The sequence below is a fragment of the Triticum urartu genome, chromosome 7A (assembly GCF_056163025.1).
Source record: "Triticum urartu cultivar PI428250 chromosome 7A, HENAU_Tu73, whole genome shotgun sequence".
NCBI classification, from domain to species: domain Eukaryota; kingdom Viridiplantae; phylum Streptophyta; class Magnoliopsida; order Poales; family Poaceae; genus Triticum; species Triticum urartu.
Genome location: NC_141879.1, coordinates 96144508 through 96161939, shown reverse-complemented (window position 1 = coordinate 96161939; position 17432 = coordinate 96144508). Strand labels below are relative to the sequence as shown.

Sequence of the window (17432 nt, the reverse complement as noted above, 5' to 3'; positions counted from 1 at the left end):
GATAGGATTGGTGCCAGGTTTACCTGGACCAATCGCCGGGCGTCGCCGACCCAGTCCGTCCTGGACCGGGTCCTAGTCTTTACGGAATGGGACCTCCACTGCTCCCTAGCCTCCCTCCAGGCCATCACCCGGGTTGGCTCTGACCACGTCCCCCTCCTCCCGTCCTCCACCGACAAGCGACCGCCGATCCCCCCCCCCCCCCCCCCCCCCCGCTTCCAGTTTGAGACATTCTGGCTGTCCCAAACTGGATTCGTGGCGGTCGTGGGCGCTCGCTGGGTGGAGGCTCGTGCTCACCCCCACCCCGTCCTCCCTTGGCCATTGACTCGTGGCAGCTCTGTGCCAAACGTGGCTGGCAGTTCATGAAGGGATGGGGCGTCAACCTTGGGCGTGATCTCCACAAACGCAAGAAGGCTCTGTTGACCACCATCCAGGCCCTGGACCTTTGGGCGGACGCGACCGGCCTCTCCCCTGAGAAGTGGCTCTCCCGGTACGACCTGGAAGACCAACTCTCCATCATCTACACCGACGAGGAGGCCTATTGGCGTCTCGGGGCTCCCAGAAATGGGTATTGAAGGGCGACGCGAACACGGCCTACTTTCAGGCCATTGCGAATGGCCGCCGTAGACGCAACATCATCCCCCTCCTCTGGGATGGCGCAACCCTTCTGCAGTCCCCATGTGACATTCAGGCCCATGTCGACGGGTTCTACAAGACCCTTTTTTCCTCCGCTCCTAGGAGCGGACTATCTCTGGCCCATGACTGTTGGGTCGGCCCCCAGCTAGTTTCCGCTGCGGAGAACACGGCCCTTACGGCTCCTTTCTCCGAGGGCGAGGTCTGGGCTGCCATTAGAGGCATGAACCCTGCCTCGGCCCCGGGTCCTGATGGCCTCCCGGTTAAATTCTTCCAGACCTTCTGGAATGTGATTAAGCCTGAGATCATGGCCATCTTCGACGAGTTCTACGTTGGGTCCATCGACCTCGGTCGCATCAAACTATGGGATCATTTCGCTCATCCCTAAAGTGCCTGGGGCATCTGACATCAGCCAGTTCCGGTCGATCACGGTGATCAATGTGATCTTCCGGATTCTGGCAAAAGGGTACGCCAATAGGGTGACCCTGCTGTTGGGGAACGTAGTAATTTCAAAAAAATTCCTACGCACACGCAAGATCATGGTGATGCATAGAAACGAGAGGGAAGAGTGTGATCTACGTACCCTTGTAGATCGACAACGGAAGCGTTTGGTTGATGTAGTCGTACGTCTTCACGGCCCGACCGATCAAGCACCCGAAACTACGGCACCTCCGAGTTTTAGCACACGCTCAGCTCGATGACGATCCCCGGACTCCGATCCAGCAAAGTGTCGGGGAAGAGTTCCGTCAGCACGACGGCGTGGTGACGATCTTGATGTACTACTGTCGCAGGGCTTCGCCTAAGCACCGCTACAATATTATCGAGGACTATGGTGGCAGGGGGCGCCGCACACGGCTAAGAATATGATCACGTGGATCAACTTGTGTTCCTCTGGGGTGCCCCTGCCTCCGTATATAAAGGCTCAAAGGAGGGGTGCGGCCAGCCTAGGAGAGCTGCGCCAGGAGGAGTCCTACTCCCTCCGGGAGTAGGACCCCCCCCCCCAATCCTAGTTGGAATAGGATTCGCGGAGGGGGGAAAGAGAAAGGGGGCCGGCCCCCTCTCCTTGTCCTATTCGGACCAAGGGAGGGGAGGGGCGCGCGGCCCATCTCAGGCTGCCTCTTCTCTTTTCCACTAAGGCCCACTAAGGCCCATATAGCCCCCGGGGGGTTCCGGTAACCTCCCGATACTCCGGTAAAATCCCGATTTCACACGTAACACTTCCGATATCCAAACATAGGCTTCCAATATATCAATCTTTATGTCTCGACCATTTCGAGACTCCTCGTCATGTCCGTGATCACATCCGGGACTCCGAACAACCTTCGGTACATCAAAACGTATAAACTCATAATATAACTGTCATCGAAACCTTAAGCGTGCGGACCCTACGGGTTCGAGAACAATGTAGACATGACCGAGACATGTCTCCGGTCAATAACCAATAGCGGGACCTGGATGACCATATTGGCTCCTACATATTCTACGAAGATCTTTATCGGTCAGACCGCATAACAACATACGTTGTTCCCTTTGTCATCGGTATGTTACTTGCCCGAGATTCGATCGTCGGTATCCAATGCCTAGTTCATTCTCGTTACCGGCAAGTCTCTTTACTCGTTCCGTAATACATCATCTCGCAACTAACTCATTAGTTGCATTGCTTGCAAGGCTTAAGTGATGTGCATTACCGAGAGGGCCCAGAGATACCTCTCCGACGATCGGAGTGACAAATCCTAATCTCGAAATACGTCAACCCAACATGTACCTTTGGAGACACCTGTAGAGCATCTTTATAATCACCCAGTTACGTTGTGACGTTTGGTAGCACACAAAGTGTTCCTCCGGCACACGGGAGTTACATAATCTCATAGTCATAGGAACATGTATAAGTCATGAAGAAAGCAATAGCAACATACTAAACGATCGGGTGCTAAGCTAATGGAATGGGTCATGTCAATCAGATCATTCAACTAATGATGTGATCCCGTTTAATCAAATGACAACTCTTTGTCCATGGTTAGGAAACATAACCATCTTTGATTAACGAGCTAGTCAAGTAGAGGCATACTAGTGACACTCTGTTTGTCTATGTATTCACACATGTATTATGTTTCCGGTTAATACAATTCTAGCATGAATAATAAACTTTTATCATGATATAAGGAAATAAATAATAACTTTATTATTGCCTCTAGGGCATATTTCCTTCACCTGCTTGCGGATCACATTACCCACCCCAACCAGTCCGCCTTCATTCAAGGGCGGTATATCCTGGATGGGGTGCTAGTCCTTCATGAAGTCCTCCATAAGGTCCGGTCTAAACACCTCAGGGTGGTCTTCCTGAAGATCGATTTCCATAAGGCGTATGACACTATCAGCTGGCCCTTTCTTCGGGAAGTTTTGCTCCGGAAGGGCTTCGATGACCGTTGGATCACCCGAGTGATGCAGATGGTGTCCTGCGGTCGCACTGCCGTGAACATCAATGGGGAGATCGGCCCCTACTTTCCCACCCCTTGTGGGCTTAGACAAGGCGACCCCTTCTCCCCATTATTGTTCAACATGGTGGTGGACGTGCTCGCCACTATCTTGGACAAGGCTAAGGCGGCGGGCCATATTCGTGGGATCACCCCCCACCTGGCCGGCGGCTCCGGGATCTCCCTTCTCCAGTACGCCGACGACACCATCATCATGGTAGAAGGCTCGGAGGCGGACATCTCTAATCTTAAATTCCTCCTCCTCTGCTTCCAACAAATGTCTGGCCTCAAGATCAACTTTGACAAGAGTGATGTGATGGTGATGGGCTAGTCTCCGGCGGAATGCCTGGACATTGCCAACCGGCTTAACTGCCGCTTGGGCTCCTTCCCCACGACATACTTGAGAACGCCCATTAGTGACTCTCGGCTAACCGTCGCTCACTTGCGTCCGACCGTGGCCAAGCTGCAAACGCGCATAGAGCCTTGGTAGGTGGCTGTCGAAGGCGGCAAGGGCGATTCTCATCAACTCCTCCCTATCCAGCCTCCTCTTGTTCCTCATGAGCTTCTATAGCCTTCACGAGACTCTGCATCATGAGATCGCCAAAGTCCAGTCTCGTTTCTGCTGGGCAGGCGATAACAATAAGCAGAAATACCATATGGTTAGCTGGCCAGACATCTGCAAGCCTCAGGAACAAGGAGGCCTCGGGATCATGTGCTCTAAGCGCATGAATATCGCCCTCTTATCCCGCTGGTTGTGGTGCCTTTCTCAAGGGCAAGGCGGCCTCTGGTTAGACATCATCCGAAACAAATACCTGCGTGGGCAACCCCTAGCCTTCTGTCAGAGATCTGGCGGCTCCTAGTTTTGGCAGTCGGTCATCCAACTACTCCCGGTCCTCCGCATTGGGACCTCCATTTCGTTTGGATCTGGGGCTGTGACCCTATTCTGGTTCGACCAGTGGGCGGGAGACACCCCCTTCGCCGCGCGCTTCCCTGACCTCTTCTCCATCGCCGTTGATCCTTGGATCTCTGTAGAGAGGGCCCTTATTGACTTAGGGCGCCTCGCATTCTGGAGGCCATTTGGGCCTCCGGACTCCGCTGCCTGGCATGAGTTGGCGGACTGTGTCGCCCTTCATGAGCCGGTGGTGGACGCTGGCCTGGATCTGGTTAGGTGGCGCCTTGAGCCATCGGGCCAATTCTCCACCAAGTCCCTCTACCAGGCCAATGCCCCCCTCCACTCCCCTCTCCTTACGGCGGTGTGGTCCATCCGCCTGCCGCTGAACATTCGGATCTTCATGTGGTAGTGAATTCACGGGCGGACCCTGTCTGGGGTGGAGGTTCACAAGCGCAATGGCCCTGGTACTAGCCTTTGCCTGCTCTGGGGTATCCCCGAAGATTCGAATCACATCTTCTTATCTTGTGTGTCCGCTCAATTTGTTTGGAGCTGCTTTAGAGAGGTGGTTGGTGGTAATTGGTGTCACACCAACTTCCCCGACCTATTCGCCGAACTCCAGAAATCCCCCATGCCTTCTCGCCACATTAGGTGGCTGGATATTGGGGCCCTCGCATGGACCCTCTGGACGATCCGCAATAGACTTGTGATCCAGTGCATTCCACTTCGACTGGCTAATGACGCTCCCTTCAAACTGCCTAGTTACTTGCAGCTTTGGCGGCCGCTTAGCCTCCCCCAGGACCGGGACGCCATCTCCGCCTTCATCGCCAACCTTCGCTCGATGTTGTCCGATTGTCGCCGCCGCTCCCTCCGCCACCTCCGGAGCCGGATTAGGGGCTGGCCGTGTTCTCCGGCCTCTCTTTTATCTTTGAGTTGTGCCCTCAGCAGAACCTATTGTACTTCCTTTTGTGAGACTTGGGTGTGTGTGTTGTGGACTAGTCCTTGTATGTGTGCTCTGTGGCGGTTTGCTTTATTTATAAAGCGGGGCGAAAGCCTTTTTCAGTAAAGATCGTGATGCAATGCTTAATTACGAGGCCTCCCTCTTTAATACCGTGGCAATTCAGCTCAGTTACTTTGATATATACCTAAAGATTTCAAAAAGTTCAGCACATACCAAAATGGGGCAAATGAATTTAATTTGGACGGAATAATTTGAATTAGGGGAATCTCAAATGACAAGTTGCCTCATAAAAAAACTAGATTGCCTAGGGGAACTAGACAACTTTTCACTGGTCAAATAAATAGGCACCCAAAGTTGAGTTGAGAACTCAAACATGGGTGTTGACCTTGTAGGAGTGTACAGCCACACTTCGACTTTGGTTTAGGCCCCACTTTCTTATATTATGGCATATCTACTTTTCTAGGAATCACTAAAGTGGTTGCTCCATTTGTTATTATGCTGCAGGTTCTTGATAAATGTCAACTTCTTGAAGTTGTCCAGGAGAAGGAACAGGGATTGGATTCACATGGTAGGGAACTTAGCTTCATCTATACTTTGGTTTCTGTATTTCATTTTTTGATCTAATAAACTGGGCAAACAGAAACTCAGATCGATTCATTTCAGAAATTCAAACATATGTGAAAATATATGTAACACTAAATACGCCAAACCTTTAGTAGTCCTAGGTTTATTCTTCAGCAGTAGAGGAGGTGGAGACCCAAGTACTTCGAATTGACCAACGGATTCAGATCCAACCATGAATGAGACTCTTCAAAGATAAAATCATGTCAATTTGTGTCTTTTGGGAGACTCGAAGTTGTATCGTTTTGCTAGCATGGCGTTGGAACTATCTCATTCATAGTACTGATCAGGATTTTGCCACAATAGTTGTGGAAGACGGGTCGAACTGGAGTATGGGCCAAAGGCAGCTCTTCTGTCTGGGACGCACACTTTTGAGAAGATGCCGCATCTTAGTTCTTGGTGAAGCTACGGCCTCTATAGACAATGCAACTGATGCTGTCCTTCAGAAAATGATCCGGACAGAATTCAAATATTGCACTGTTATTACAGTGGCCCACCGTATACCAAAAGTTATGGACTGCGATATGGTACTTGCAATGAGCGATGGTATGTCTCTTACCGGACCTGTTTATAGAACTCATCATTTATTGAACTGAACCAATTAATATGGATTATATGAATTATGCGTGAAGCCAAATGTATTGTGGATCTTTCCCATACTAATGGACTATGTATGAACACTTACAGGGAAAGTAGTGGAGTTTGACAAACCTACAAAGCTCATGGAAACTGAAGGATCTCTCTTTTGTGAGTTGGTCAAGGAGTATTGGTCCACATCGAACGGAAATATTTAGACGATACTGTCAATGTTGATTGTTTACTTGCTTCACCTTTCCAAGAGATAAAAGATGAATCAGCTTTTATTAGAAAGAAAAAAATGGTATGCTTGAAGATATACAGTAGTAATCTATGCTACCTCAAGTGGAATTCAACAATTTGGAATCCGAAGAAATTTTCTTTTGCTATGTATCGTTACCAGAAATTCTGTGCAATACATTGTGGACTGCCGCTGCCCTTTCAGAATTGGCGAAGTTGGACAGAGTAAATCCCTGAAGATTTCCTTGCTCAAGTAATCAGATATACTAGAAGGCTAAACCGGAGGGACTTGAGTTTTGCACTCTGCCTGTGTTTGCTGACAGTGTTATGGTCGAGGTTTTGTAAATTGGCTAACACATTCACTTCTGCATTATTTACATTTTACAGTAGCTTGGTAAGTTTATGCTGACTGCATTGACTTTAAATGAGGTTTCAGACTGTGCTATGTAAAGAGATGCCATTGGTTTCAGTTGGATATGCTTCAATGTATTTCTCAAATGGAAAGCAGCTTGCTTTTGACGTTAAGAACCGACTATTTATATTACTACGATGTAAGAGTAATGGACATACTGAAGATTCATTTACCATAAACCTCTCTTAAGTCCTACTGGGAGACGCACAACAGTGCCGATTGTAAGAATGCTACAGTCACGCTTGGACCTTGCGAATCACCGACGCGAGGATTTATATTCTCTTAAGTCGCGCCACTCCGCGCACAGTGTACGGGCAGCTTGGGGTCGGTGAGCAATGGAGGACGAGGCGGAGGAGCACAGGGTTCGTGCATCTCCATCCCTCCCCACTCCGGAGAAGAGTGCAGCAGCCGCGGGAGGGTGCGCCGGCCGGCTCTGGTCGCTGGTAAGACAAACTCAACTGTACTGGATGCTTTTAGTCCCACATTGACAACGTTTTCCACCGATTTATAAGCTTTTGCCTCACCCAGGCTATCAACTGAGTAGAGATTGAATATACAGATATTAGTATCAGTATATGGTCTGTTTTCAACCCGAATTTTAACAGCATGTTCCATTTTCGTTTCATCGTACGTCTTCTTTGTTCCATCCTACGTCAGTTTTTAGCATAGTTTTAAATAGCCGACTATAGTACCCATTCCCGGTATGTGGCTGGGATGGGGCATCCGGCTTTAGATGTTAGGTTTTGGTGCAATGTCTGTTTGGTATTAGGCTCGGACATTCGGCACCCCTGCATCAAGGGGATAGGAGTAGCGACAGGTGTCGCCAGGATGGTGGTTCCAGGCTTGTACTGATGTAATGCTTTGTAAGGTCTCTGAGAATAATTAATAAAATGGCTGCATGCATCGATCAGATGCAGAGGCCGGGGGTGATCCTCCTTTTCTAAAAAAATAAAGCTCCGCTATAGCCTTTTCAGCAGGGTGCCGCTAAATGATCACCTTCACAAATAGCCCGCTATAGCTCCGCTGTTGGCACTGCCTCCTCGCAGCGCCGCTTCTTCTTCCTCCTCTCACAACTCGCTTGTGGTTTTTATCTTCTTCTCACAAGAACACTCTCATAAACTCACATGACCAGAACACACACGCGCACACACTGCACCAAGGAAGAAGACACAACGGCTTTGCTAGTGGCTCTCTCCTTGGTGAAACACATATGCTACATTGTTTTTGCCCAGCCCTCTCGGCCTCCTTTCTAATTCACTCAATGCATCATATATACACAAGGGTTTTTATCACCCATAGCCCAGCCGCCACACTCGGTCATTAGTCCCACTAACCCACAATCTTATCCTTGTCCAGGAATATCTCCAGGATCAGGATCCTAACGACTAGGCTAATGACACCCATGCAGCTAACTGCTCCTAGCTAATTGCACGGCCAAGTTCAGTCTTTACGCAGCCACACCAACGACCACGGACCCAGCCAAACTAGCATGCACACGACCGGCTCAACATGATCGTAGCCCGTTGCACTCCAACTTCGTCGTGTCTCGCCACTTCTCACGGCCTCGCCGTATCACACGGCATCATCGGCATCTCGTCGTGCTCACCGCGTTGCATGGCAGCCCCGCGTCTCGCCTTCTGTTGGGTCTATGTTTACCTTTTGATTCTTTCCCTGTGTTAAATTATATAGTTTAACTTTGCTGGGAAACTTCTAATTGTGAAAATCTGACCTATCTGAGGCTGAAGCATGATCAACAAATAGATCTGTCTTATCATTTGCATCTGTCCTAAATCATCAGAAATTAATCAGTGGAGATCGCATGAAACTGTATCCATCCACAAAACTGTACATGTATATATTGGCAGCAAACTCGTGGAATCAAAGATCAACTTTGTAAATCTGAAAATTTTAGTCCACTTTGTTGCTTTATGCTGAGCTATGTAGGTCGCTCCATGACCTTAGTCCTGTTGTCCACCCCATAAGTGGCAAATTTCTGTCTCTAGTGATGCAATTCCGTGTTGGATTGTGTTAATGAATGCCAGCGGCTTAAACCCTGACAACTGAACCAGATCCGGCGTTTCGGAAGATGCACAGTTCTGGCGTGTACAATGCTTCCTCCCTTTGTGTGGTTATTAAATTTGGGGGAGTTATGTCAGTTTTTCTCCCCGGCTGATTCGAACCTATAGGATACATGTATTGCTGTGGCTTTTATCCCATAACAACTCCTGACTACCCTGATACAAAAAACAGAAAATTCATGACAAATCTTGCTTGTTGTGTTGTGAGAAAGAGACCTGCCAACCACTATTCGTTTGTTGTCATGTGGAGTAGGTGGTGTGGAAAGAAATTGTCAATGCTCTGAATTTGCTAATTTTGAATAGGTGGCTAGATTTTGGCCCAGTAGTACCAAGAATGCTGCTTTGAATATGACTACTGCTGATATGTTGTGGGCTACCTAGAAATTGCGTAATGACTTTTTTTTTTGCTCGATTATCATGGTCTGGTTTACAGGTGATGTATCACCGACCGCAGATCCTGGACAAGTTCCTGCTCCGTATGTGAGCAAAGATAGTGGAGGCTTCGCAGCTCAGGTGACGATGAAGGAACGAAGAAACCACACTCCAGCTGTGGCCGGGGACGCCGGTGATCACGGCAGCGAGGCGCGGCATTGTTATGCTCACATTTATCTCTGCTTGCTGTGTGTCACCTCGGCTGTAGGATTTTCTATTTCTTCGAAGTTGAAGGGTGCTTCTTTAGCTGGTTTTGCTTTGATAGATGTGATAGTTGCCTGTCAAAGGCATGTAAGAGTGGACTTGGATGTTGCTCGGCTTCTACGAAATGGAACAGGGCAAAAATCCTTCTGATCTACAAAATGTGGCACTGGAGGGATTCCATTTGCAAGTATATTGAAGACTCGCAAGTCGCAATTAACAAGTCTACTAGTGAGCGTTTGCATAACTGCTAGAAGACAACTAAATTCAGTAAGCAACATCTTGCTAGTCCTCTCTAGTCTATATAAAAAATATGGAGCCACTTGGTGTATATTAATATAAGGCTGGTGGCTACCACCGGAAATCCAGAATCGGTTAAATAAGATCTGATTCTCAGCATACGACTGAGATTCCGGAAAATATGGCACGTTAACATTGCTGTTCTTATAGTAAGAAAAAGATCTTGGATGGGTCGTTGACGGACCTTGGATGAGGAGGAGGAGGGCGCTACTACTCACCAGCTAGCAGCAGCCTAGAGAGGCCAGCACTGTCGATCTTTTCTAGGCAAAAAAAAAAGTTCTTGCAGTTGCGCTTCTTCTCCCATGGCTTAACAAGGTAGTTGATGATCATTGTGTTCGGAGCAAGCATTCAAATTTCTGGATAATTTCCTGGGGTTTGGACTCTCTGATGTTGCTCCAGTTCCAGTATTTGTAGTATCTGTTCTTTGTCTGCTTCTTCATAAAGATAGAGTATATGTTCTTTGTCCTAACTAGTTTCACGTTAATGCATGATTAGCGCAGTGATACGACAGGAGTTGATCCATTTGGAAGCAATAGAGGTTGCACGCGCAGATGGATTCCCTCACAAGTAAATCCTCTCTCAACTTCCTCCTGCTTCATAGCTAGCCGCATCACTTCTCCTACCTTTGCTAAAGCTAAATATTTTTTAACGACTTTTACTGTGCAATTTACTAGTTATATATGCTAGAAGTATTAGATGATATCCACCGTTGATTATAGGGTTATTCTGGGCAACTCATCTTTAGGTATTTCTATTTTGATTTTATTTTTGTAAGGATAATTTGATCCATGGTTAGAGGTAATCCAAATAACGCTGCCTCCGTAATAAGAGAACATAAAGGCATAAACATGGAACAGTGCCGCGTGCCCCCACCGTCGCCGGCAGCCCCTTGTGCCGCAGTAGAAAAGAACATCACTTCTGCTACCTTTGCTAAAGCTAATTTTTTTTCAGACGAAGAGGTAGCTGATTCTCAGAGTCAAGTGACTCCCTTTGCTAAAGCTGGGTTTTTCAGCAAGATGTCATTTTGGTGGTTGAATCCTCTAATAAAGGTGGGCTACAAGAAACCCCTTGAAGACAAAGACATGCCACTTCTAGGCGGCACAGATCGAGCACGCTACTAGTACTTGATGTTCATGGAGGAGCTGAATGGCAAGAAGCAGTCGCCATCACATGCCACACCATCATTCTTATGGACTATTGTTTCTTGTCACAAGCGTGCTATCTTGGTCTCGGGTTTCTTTGCTTTGCTCAAGGTTCTTGCCGTATCAACAGGCCTAATAATTCTTAAGGAATTCATCAATGTGTCACTTGGGAAAGGGACCTTTAAATACGAAGGATGTGTGCTTGCTGGGTTAATGTTCATCTGCAAATGTTGCGAGTCATTGTCACAGAGACAGTGGTATTTCCGCACTCGGAGAATAGGATTGCGGGTGAGGTCATTCCTGTCGGCAGTTATTTATAAGAAACAATAGAAGCTATCAAATGCAGCAAAAATGAAGCACTCTTCAGGAAATATTATGAACTATGTGATCGTCGATGCGTATCGGATTGGGGAATCCCCATACTGGTTCCATCAAACATGGACGACAAGTGTTCAGCTTTGCATTTCCCTGGCAATTCTATATGACGTGGTTGGTGCTGCAATGATTTCATCTTTGGTTGTCATTGTTATGACCGTACTGTCCAACATTCCATTGGCCAGGCTGCAACACAAATCTAAGAGTAAACTTATGGAAGCACAAGATGTGAGATTGAAGGCCATGTCTGAGTCATTAGTTCATATGAAGGTCTTAAAACTTTATGCATGGGAATCTCACTTCAAGAAGGTCATCGAGGGGTTGAGAAAGGTTGAGTACAAGTGGTTGTCAGCATTCCAGCTTAGGAGGGCATACAACAGTTTCATTTTCTGGTCTTCACCTGTTCTGGTTTCGGCAGCGACCTTTCTGACATGCTATCTTTTGAAAATCCCTCTTGATGCTAGCAATGTCTTCACCTTTGTGGCAACTCTACATCTTGTGCAAGACCCAATAAGGTTAGTACCAGAAGTTATTGCAGCCGTGATACAATCTAAGGTTGCGTTCACTCGGATATCAAAGTTTCTTGATGCACCTGAGCTAAACGGGCAAGTTAGGAAGAAATATTATGTTGGCATTGATTACCCTATAGCGATGAATTCGTGTAGCTTCTCTTGGGATGACAGCTCATCAAAACATACTCTAAATAATATAAATCTGATAGTCAAAGGTGGAGAAAAGATTGCAATTTGTGGAGAGGTAGGATCGGGAAAGTCGACACTTTTGGCTGCTGTACTCGGAGAGGTCCCCAAAACTGAAGGCATGGTATGATTTTTTACTAACTTCATATGTTAATGAAATAGATGCCATGTTCGCAAAGAAACATATCCTGTTGACAAGCATCATGTTCGGTTCGAAATTTATGAAAATCATGCTTGACTATATTTGCCAACATGAAGTATGTTAATCAATTCATTTTTTCATAACAGCCTTATATCAAATTCATGATCTTTGCATAAACTTTCCAGATCCAAGTCTGCGGGAAAATGGCATATGTTTCTCAGAATGCATGGATCCAATCAGGAACTGTGCAAGAAAATATTCTCTTTGGATCACCGATGGACGGGGAAAGATACCACAACACAATCGTTTGGTGCTCGTTGGTGAAGGACCTTGAAATGTTGCCATATGGAGATTGTACCCAAATTGGGGAGAGAGGCATAAATCTTAGTGGTGGTCAGAAGCAGCGCGTCCAGCTTGCTCGTGCACTATACCAAAATGCAGACATCTATCTTCTTGATGACCCTTTCAGTGCTGTTGATGCCCATACAGCCACAAGTCTTTTCAATGTAAGGATCATATCAGCAGATGCAGATTGTATTTCTATTTGATTATGAACTGTTTGACAAAGCTCTTTGTAACAGGAATATGTCATGACTGCTCTATCAGACAAGACCGTACTTTTGGTGACGCACCAAGTGGATTTTTTACCCGTATTTGACTCCATTTTGGTACCTCTCTCCACTTTGATGAAGTCACCATATGCTGATATACGTGCCTCTATGATCTATATTTATGTGTAATTATCTTTATTTATTTGTTGAGGTCATCTAAATCTACTGATGATTCTTGGCAGTTAATGTCAGAAGGAGAGGTTATTCGGTCTGCACCGTATCAAGATCTGTTGGCAGATTGTGAAGAATTTAAAGACCTTGTAAATGCCCATAAAGATACTATTGGTGTTTCGGATCTTAATAACAATATACCCACTCCAAGACCTGAGGAAGTATCAATAAAGGAGAAACATGATATTCATCGAAGTAGATATACAGAGTCTGTGAGGCTATCACCGGCAGATCAACTGATCAAGAAAGAGGAAAGAGAAACAGGGGATGCAGGTGTTAAGCCTTATATGCTTTACCTGCGCCAGAACAAAGGTCTCCTGTATTTCTCTTTGTGTATGATTTCCTACACAATGTTTGTAGCTGGGCAAATATTACAGAATTCGTGGATGGCTGCTAATGTCCAAAATCCTCATGTCAGTACGCTGAAGTTAATTTCTGTGTACATTATCATCGGAGTTTGCACAATGTTCTTCTTGCTATCAAGATCTTTTGTAGTTGTTGTTCTTGGGATCCAGACATCAAGATCCTTATTTATCCAGTTGCTCAATTCATTGTTCCGTGCACCAATGTCCTTTTTTGATTCTACTCCTCTTGGAAGGGTTCTTAGCCGGGTAAGAATTTTTAATCGGATGGTAAATACAATATATTTCAGTTACGTGTTACACCCAAGGATTTTTCTCATGATAGATTAACTCGTTCCCTTTTTCTTCTACTGCAGGTCTCTTTAGATTTGAGTATCGTTGACCTTGATGTTCCATTTTCCTTTGCGTTTTGTCTTGGTGCAAGCTTAAGTGCATTTAGCAATCTAGGGGTATTGGTTGTTATTACATGGCAAGTTCTGTTTGTATCTGTGCCAGTGATAGTTTTGGCAATTTGGTTGCAGGTAATTGGTATGACTTTCTTTCTTTGTGGCTAAGGGCAACTCCAACGCGGATCACCTAATGCCCGGACATGAATGCTCTGGACAATTTTAGCCATCCATCGCTAGTCACCAAATATCCGCGGACTGGTCCGGACGTCCGAATTTCCTCAAACTGGGGAGTTTTGGAGGAGTCCGGACGTCTGCCTGACCCACTGTTAGTTGGTCCACATCTCCCCACAGCCCATGTGCACTCATCTCTTTTTCCTCTCTGTCTACTACCTGGCCCAGCCATAGCCCATTGTCCGGGTTTGCTGACTACGGTTGGATGGATGGTCTGTTTGCGGGCACGTGTGGACGTGTCCGTGGACATTTGATAATGTCCATTAGGTGATCCGCCTTGGAGTTTCCCTAAGCTTCATGTCTATGGCTATTCAATTTCATTCACCAATTCATGTTTTGTGCTGTAATTTTGCAGCAACTGAATGGTTGATTCAACGTCTTGAGATACTGAGCACCGCAGTTCTTTCTTTTTCTGCCTTCGTCATGGCCCTCCTTCCTCAAGGAACCTTTAGCCCTGGTAAGCAATTGTATGAACACCATGGTGCTTCAGATATTTGGAGAAAGTTGAGTAGTCAGCGTTGCTTGCATCTGATTTGCAAAAAGTATTTGCTCACATGTAAATGTTGCTACCTTTTCAGTGACTTCAGATTAAATTCTAATGCTCATGTGCCTAAGTTAACTAAATAAAGTATTTGATACTTCACAGATGTACAGTTTATGAATATTAATTACAAATAGTAGAATTAATTCCTTGTTTTCATACCTGCACAGGTTTTGTGGGAATGGCATTGTCCTATGGTCTTTCCCTAAATTTTTCGTTTGTTGTCTCTATTGAAATGCAATGCAACCTTGCGAATCAAATAATCTCGGTGGAACGGGTGAACCAGTACATGGACATACAAAGTGAAGCAGCAGAAGTTGTTGAAGAAAATCGACCGTTATCAGATTGGCCCCAACATGGCAATGTGGATATTAGGGATTTGCAGGTAACAGATATAAATATTTGCACGTGCACCTTGCAAGGTAAAAAAAGTATTCTATTAACACTTCTAACAGATGTATGCAATTGATTTTCATCTGACAGATCAGGTATAGGAAAGATGCTTCCCTTGTGCTACATGGAATCACTTGCAGGTTTGAAGCTGGAAATAAGATTGGTATAGTTGGTCGAACAGGAAGTGGCAAGACAACATTAATTGGTGCATTGTTTCGTCTTGTTGAACCCGCCGAAGGGAAAATAATTATAGACTCCGTGGACATCAGTACAATAGGCTTGCATGATCTGCGTTCGCATTTGGGTATCATTCCACAAGATCCAACACTTTTTCAGGGTACAGTAAGATACAATCTAGATCCTCTTGGGCAATTCTCAGATCAACAAATATGGGAGGTAAGATGTGCACGTCTATGTTTCTTTTTCTCTCTTGCCCAATGATCAGATAAGATAATGATGAAAAGGTATCACACTGAAAGAACCTGATGTATGTTTATTGTTTAATAATCATGAGGTGGTCCTCGTAGTACTGTGGTAGTTCAGCTCAGTTACTTTGATATATACCTAAGATTTTAGAAAGTTCAGCACATTATCAAAATGGGCCGAATAAAGTGAATTAGAGGAATCTCAAAAGACAAGTTGCATTTCTCACAATAAAGTCAATTGGAAGAACTAGATAAATTTTTGTTGATCAAAGAAATAAGTGTTGAAGTATATTTGAATTACCCAACCTTCTCCATCAGTTCAGACTTTTGTTTATAGTAAGCACCCAAATTCGAGTTGAGGACTCAAAACACATTGGTTGAACAACTGAGCCCCCTTTCTCAAAATTAATATACTAAAGTGGTTGCTTCATCTATTATTATGCTGCAGGTTCTTGACAAATGTCAACTTCTTGAAGCTGTCCAGGAGAAGGAACAAGGATTGGATTCACATGGTAGGAAACTTCACTTACATCTATAGTTTCTTTTCTGGAGTTCATTTTGGATACTAATAACTTGCGCAAACAGAAACTCTGCTCTAATCATTTCAGAAATTGAATAGCTGTGACAGTACATGTGCCACTAAATATGTCAAACTGTTATTAGTCCTAGGCGTATTCCCCGCCAATAGAGGAGGGTGCAGACCCAAGTACTTCGAACCCACCAATGGATTAATCTCCAACCATGAATCGGACCCTTAATGGCTCTCATCTTTTTGCTAGCATGATGTTTGGAACTATTTCATTCATAGTACTGATCAAGATCTTGTCTTAATAGTTGTGGAAGACGGGTCAAACTGGAGTATGGGCCAAAGGCAGCTCTTCTGTCTGGGACGTGCACTTCTGAGAAGATGTCGCATCTTAGTTCTGGATGAAGCCACAGCCTCTAGACAATGCAACAGATGCTGTCCTTCAGAAAACAATCCGGACAGAATTCAAATATTGTACTGTTATTACAGTTGCACATCGTATACCAACAGTTATGGACTGCGATATGGTACTTGCAATGAGCGATGGTATGTTTCTCTTACCGGCAACTTATAAGAAATATAGTGACCTGCTTATAGGACTCGTTGTCTTATTGAGCAGAACCAATCAATATGAAATATTTGAATTATACTTGGAACCAAATACTTTGTAAGGTCTTGTGAGAATAATTAATAAAGTGGCCGTATGCATCACCCAGATGCAGAGGCCGGGGGTCATCCTCCTTTTCTAAAAAAAAAATACTTGGAACCAAATATTTATTGTGGATCTTTCCCATACTAATGAGGTATATATGAACACTTCCAGGGAGAGTAGTGGAGTATGACAAACCTATAAAGCTCATGGAAACTGAAGGATCTCTCTTCCGCAACCTGGTCAACGAGTACTGGTCATACACATCGAACGGAAATATTTAGAAGAGACTGCCAATTTTCATCTGCAGCTTTCCAAGAGATAAAAGATAAATCAGCTTTTTGAAAATAATGATACTCTATGCTACCTCAGAGGGATCCATCTGTTTGGAATAGGAATTAAAGACGGTACTGTCTGGATTTCTTTTGCTATGTATTGGTACCAGAAATTCTGTGCAATACATGGTGGACTGCTGCTGCTCTTTGGAATTGGTGAAGCTGAAGATAGTAAATCCCTGAAGATTTCCGCGCTCCAGTAATCAAACCCTGAAGATTTCCCCGCTATCTGCAACCTCTGCCTGCGATACAAGCTGAGCATATGTGTTTTGCTGACAGTGTCATGGTCGAGTCGTTTAGCATGTTTATGCTGAATGCATTGGCTTTATGATTGAGGTTCAAGATTAGGCAATGTAAAGAACTGCCTTTGTGTTGGTTTCATTTTTGGATATGCTTCAATGTATTTCATCGATGGGAAGCAGCTTTGCTTTGCTTTGCGTTTGTATTTCATCAATGGATATGCTTCGATGTCTTTTATGTTGCGGCTGGCATAACGGGCTGCGAGTTCCTACAGAGCCACAAAGATAGTTGAAACTGTATTTGGTGTATCCCTATTGGCCCATGAGGCCCAGTCCCATTTCTATCAAGTGGCTCTGATGATCTTGGAGGGCACAAGTGTGTCTGCCCC

At 45.4% G+C, this 17432-nt stretch overlaps 2 pseudogenes; both read left to right on the top strand.

The window, feature by feature from the left end:
* LOC125518360 (ABC transporter C family member 10-like) overlaps window positions 1-6369 on the top strand; it is a 41810-nt pseudogene extending 35441 nt beyond the window's left edge.
* Window positions 6370-7138: 769 nt separating this feature from the next.
* Window positions 7139-16753, top strand: LOC125518394 (ABC transporter C family member 10-like; annotated as a pseudogene).
* The last annotated feature ends 679 nt before the right edge of the window (window positions 16754-17432 follow it).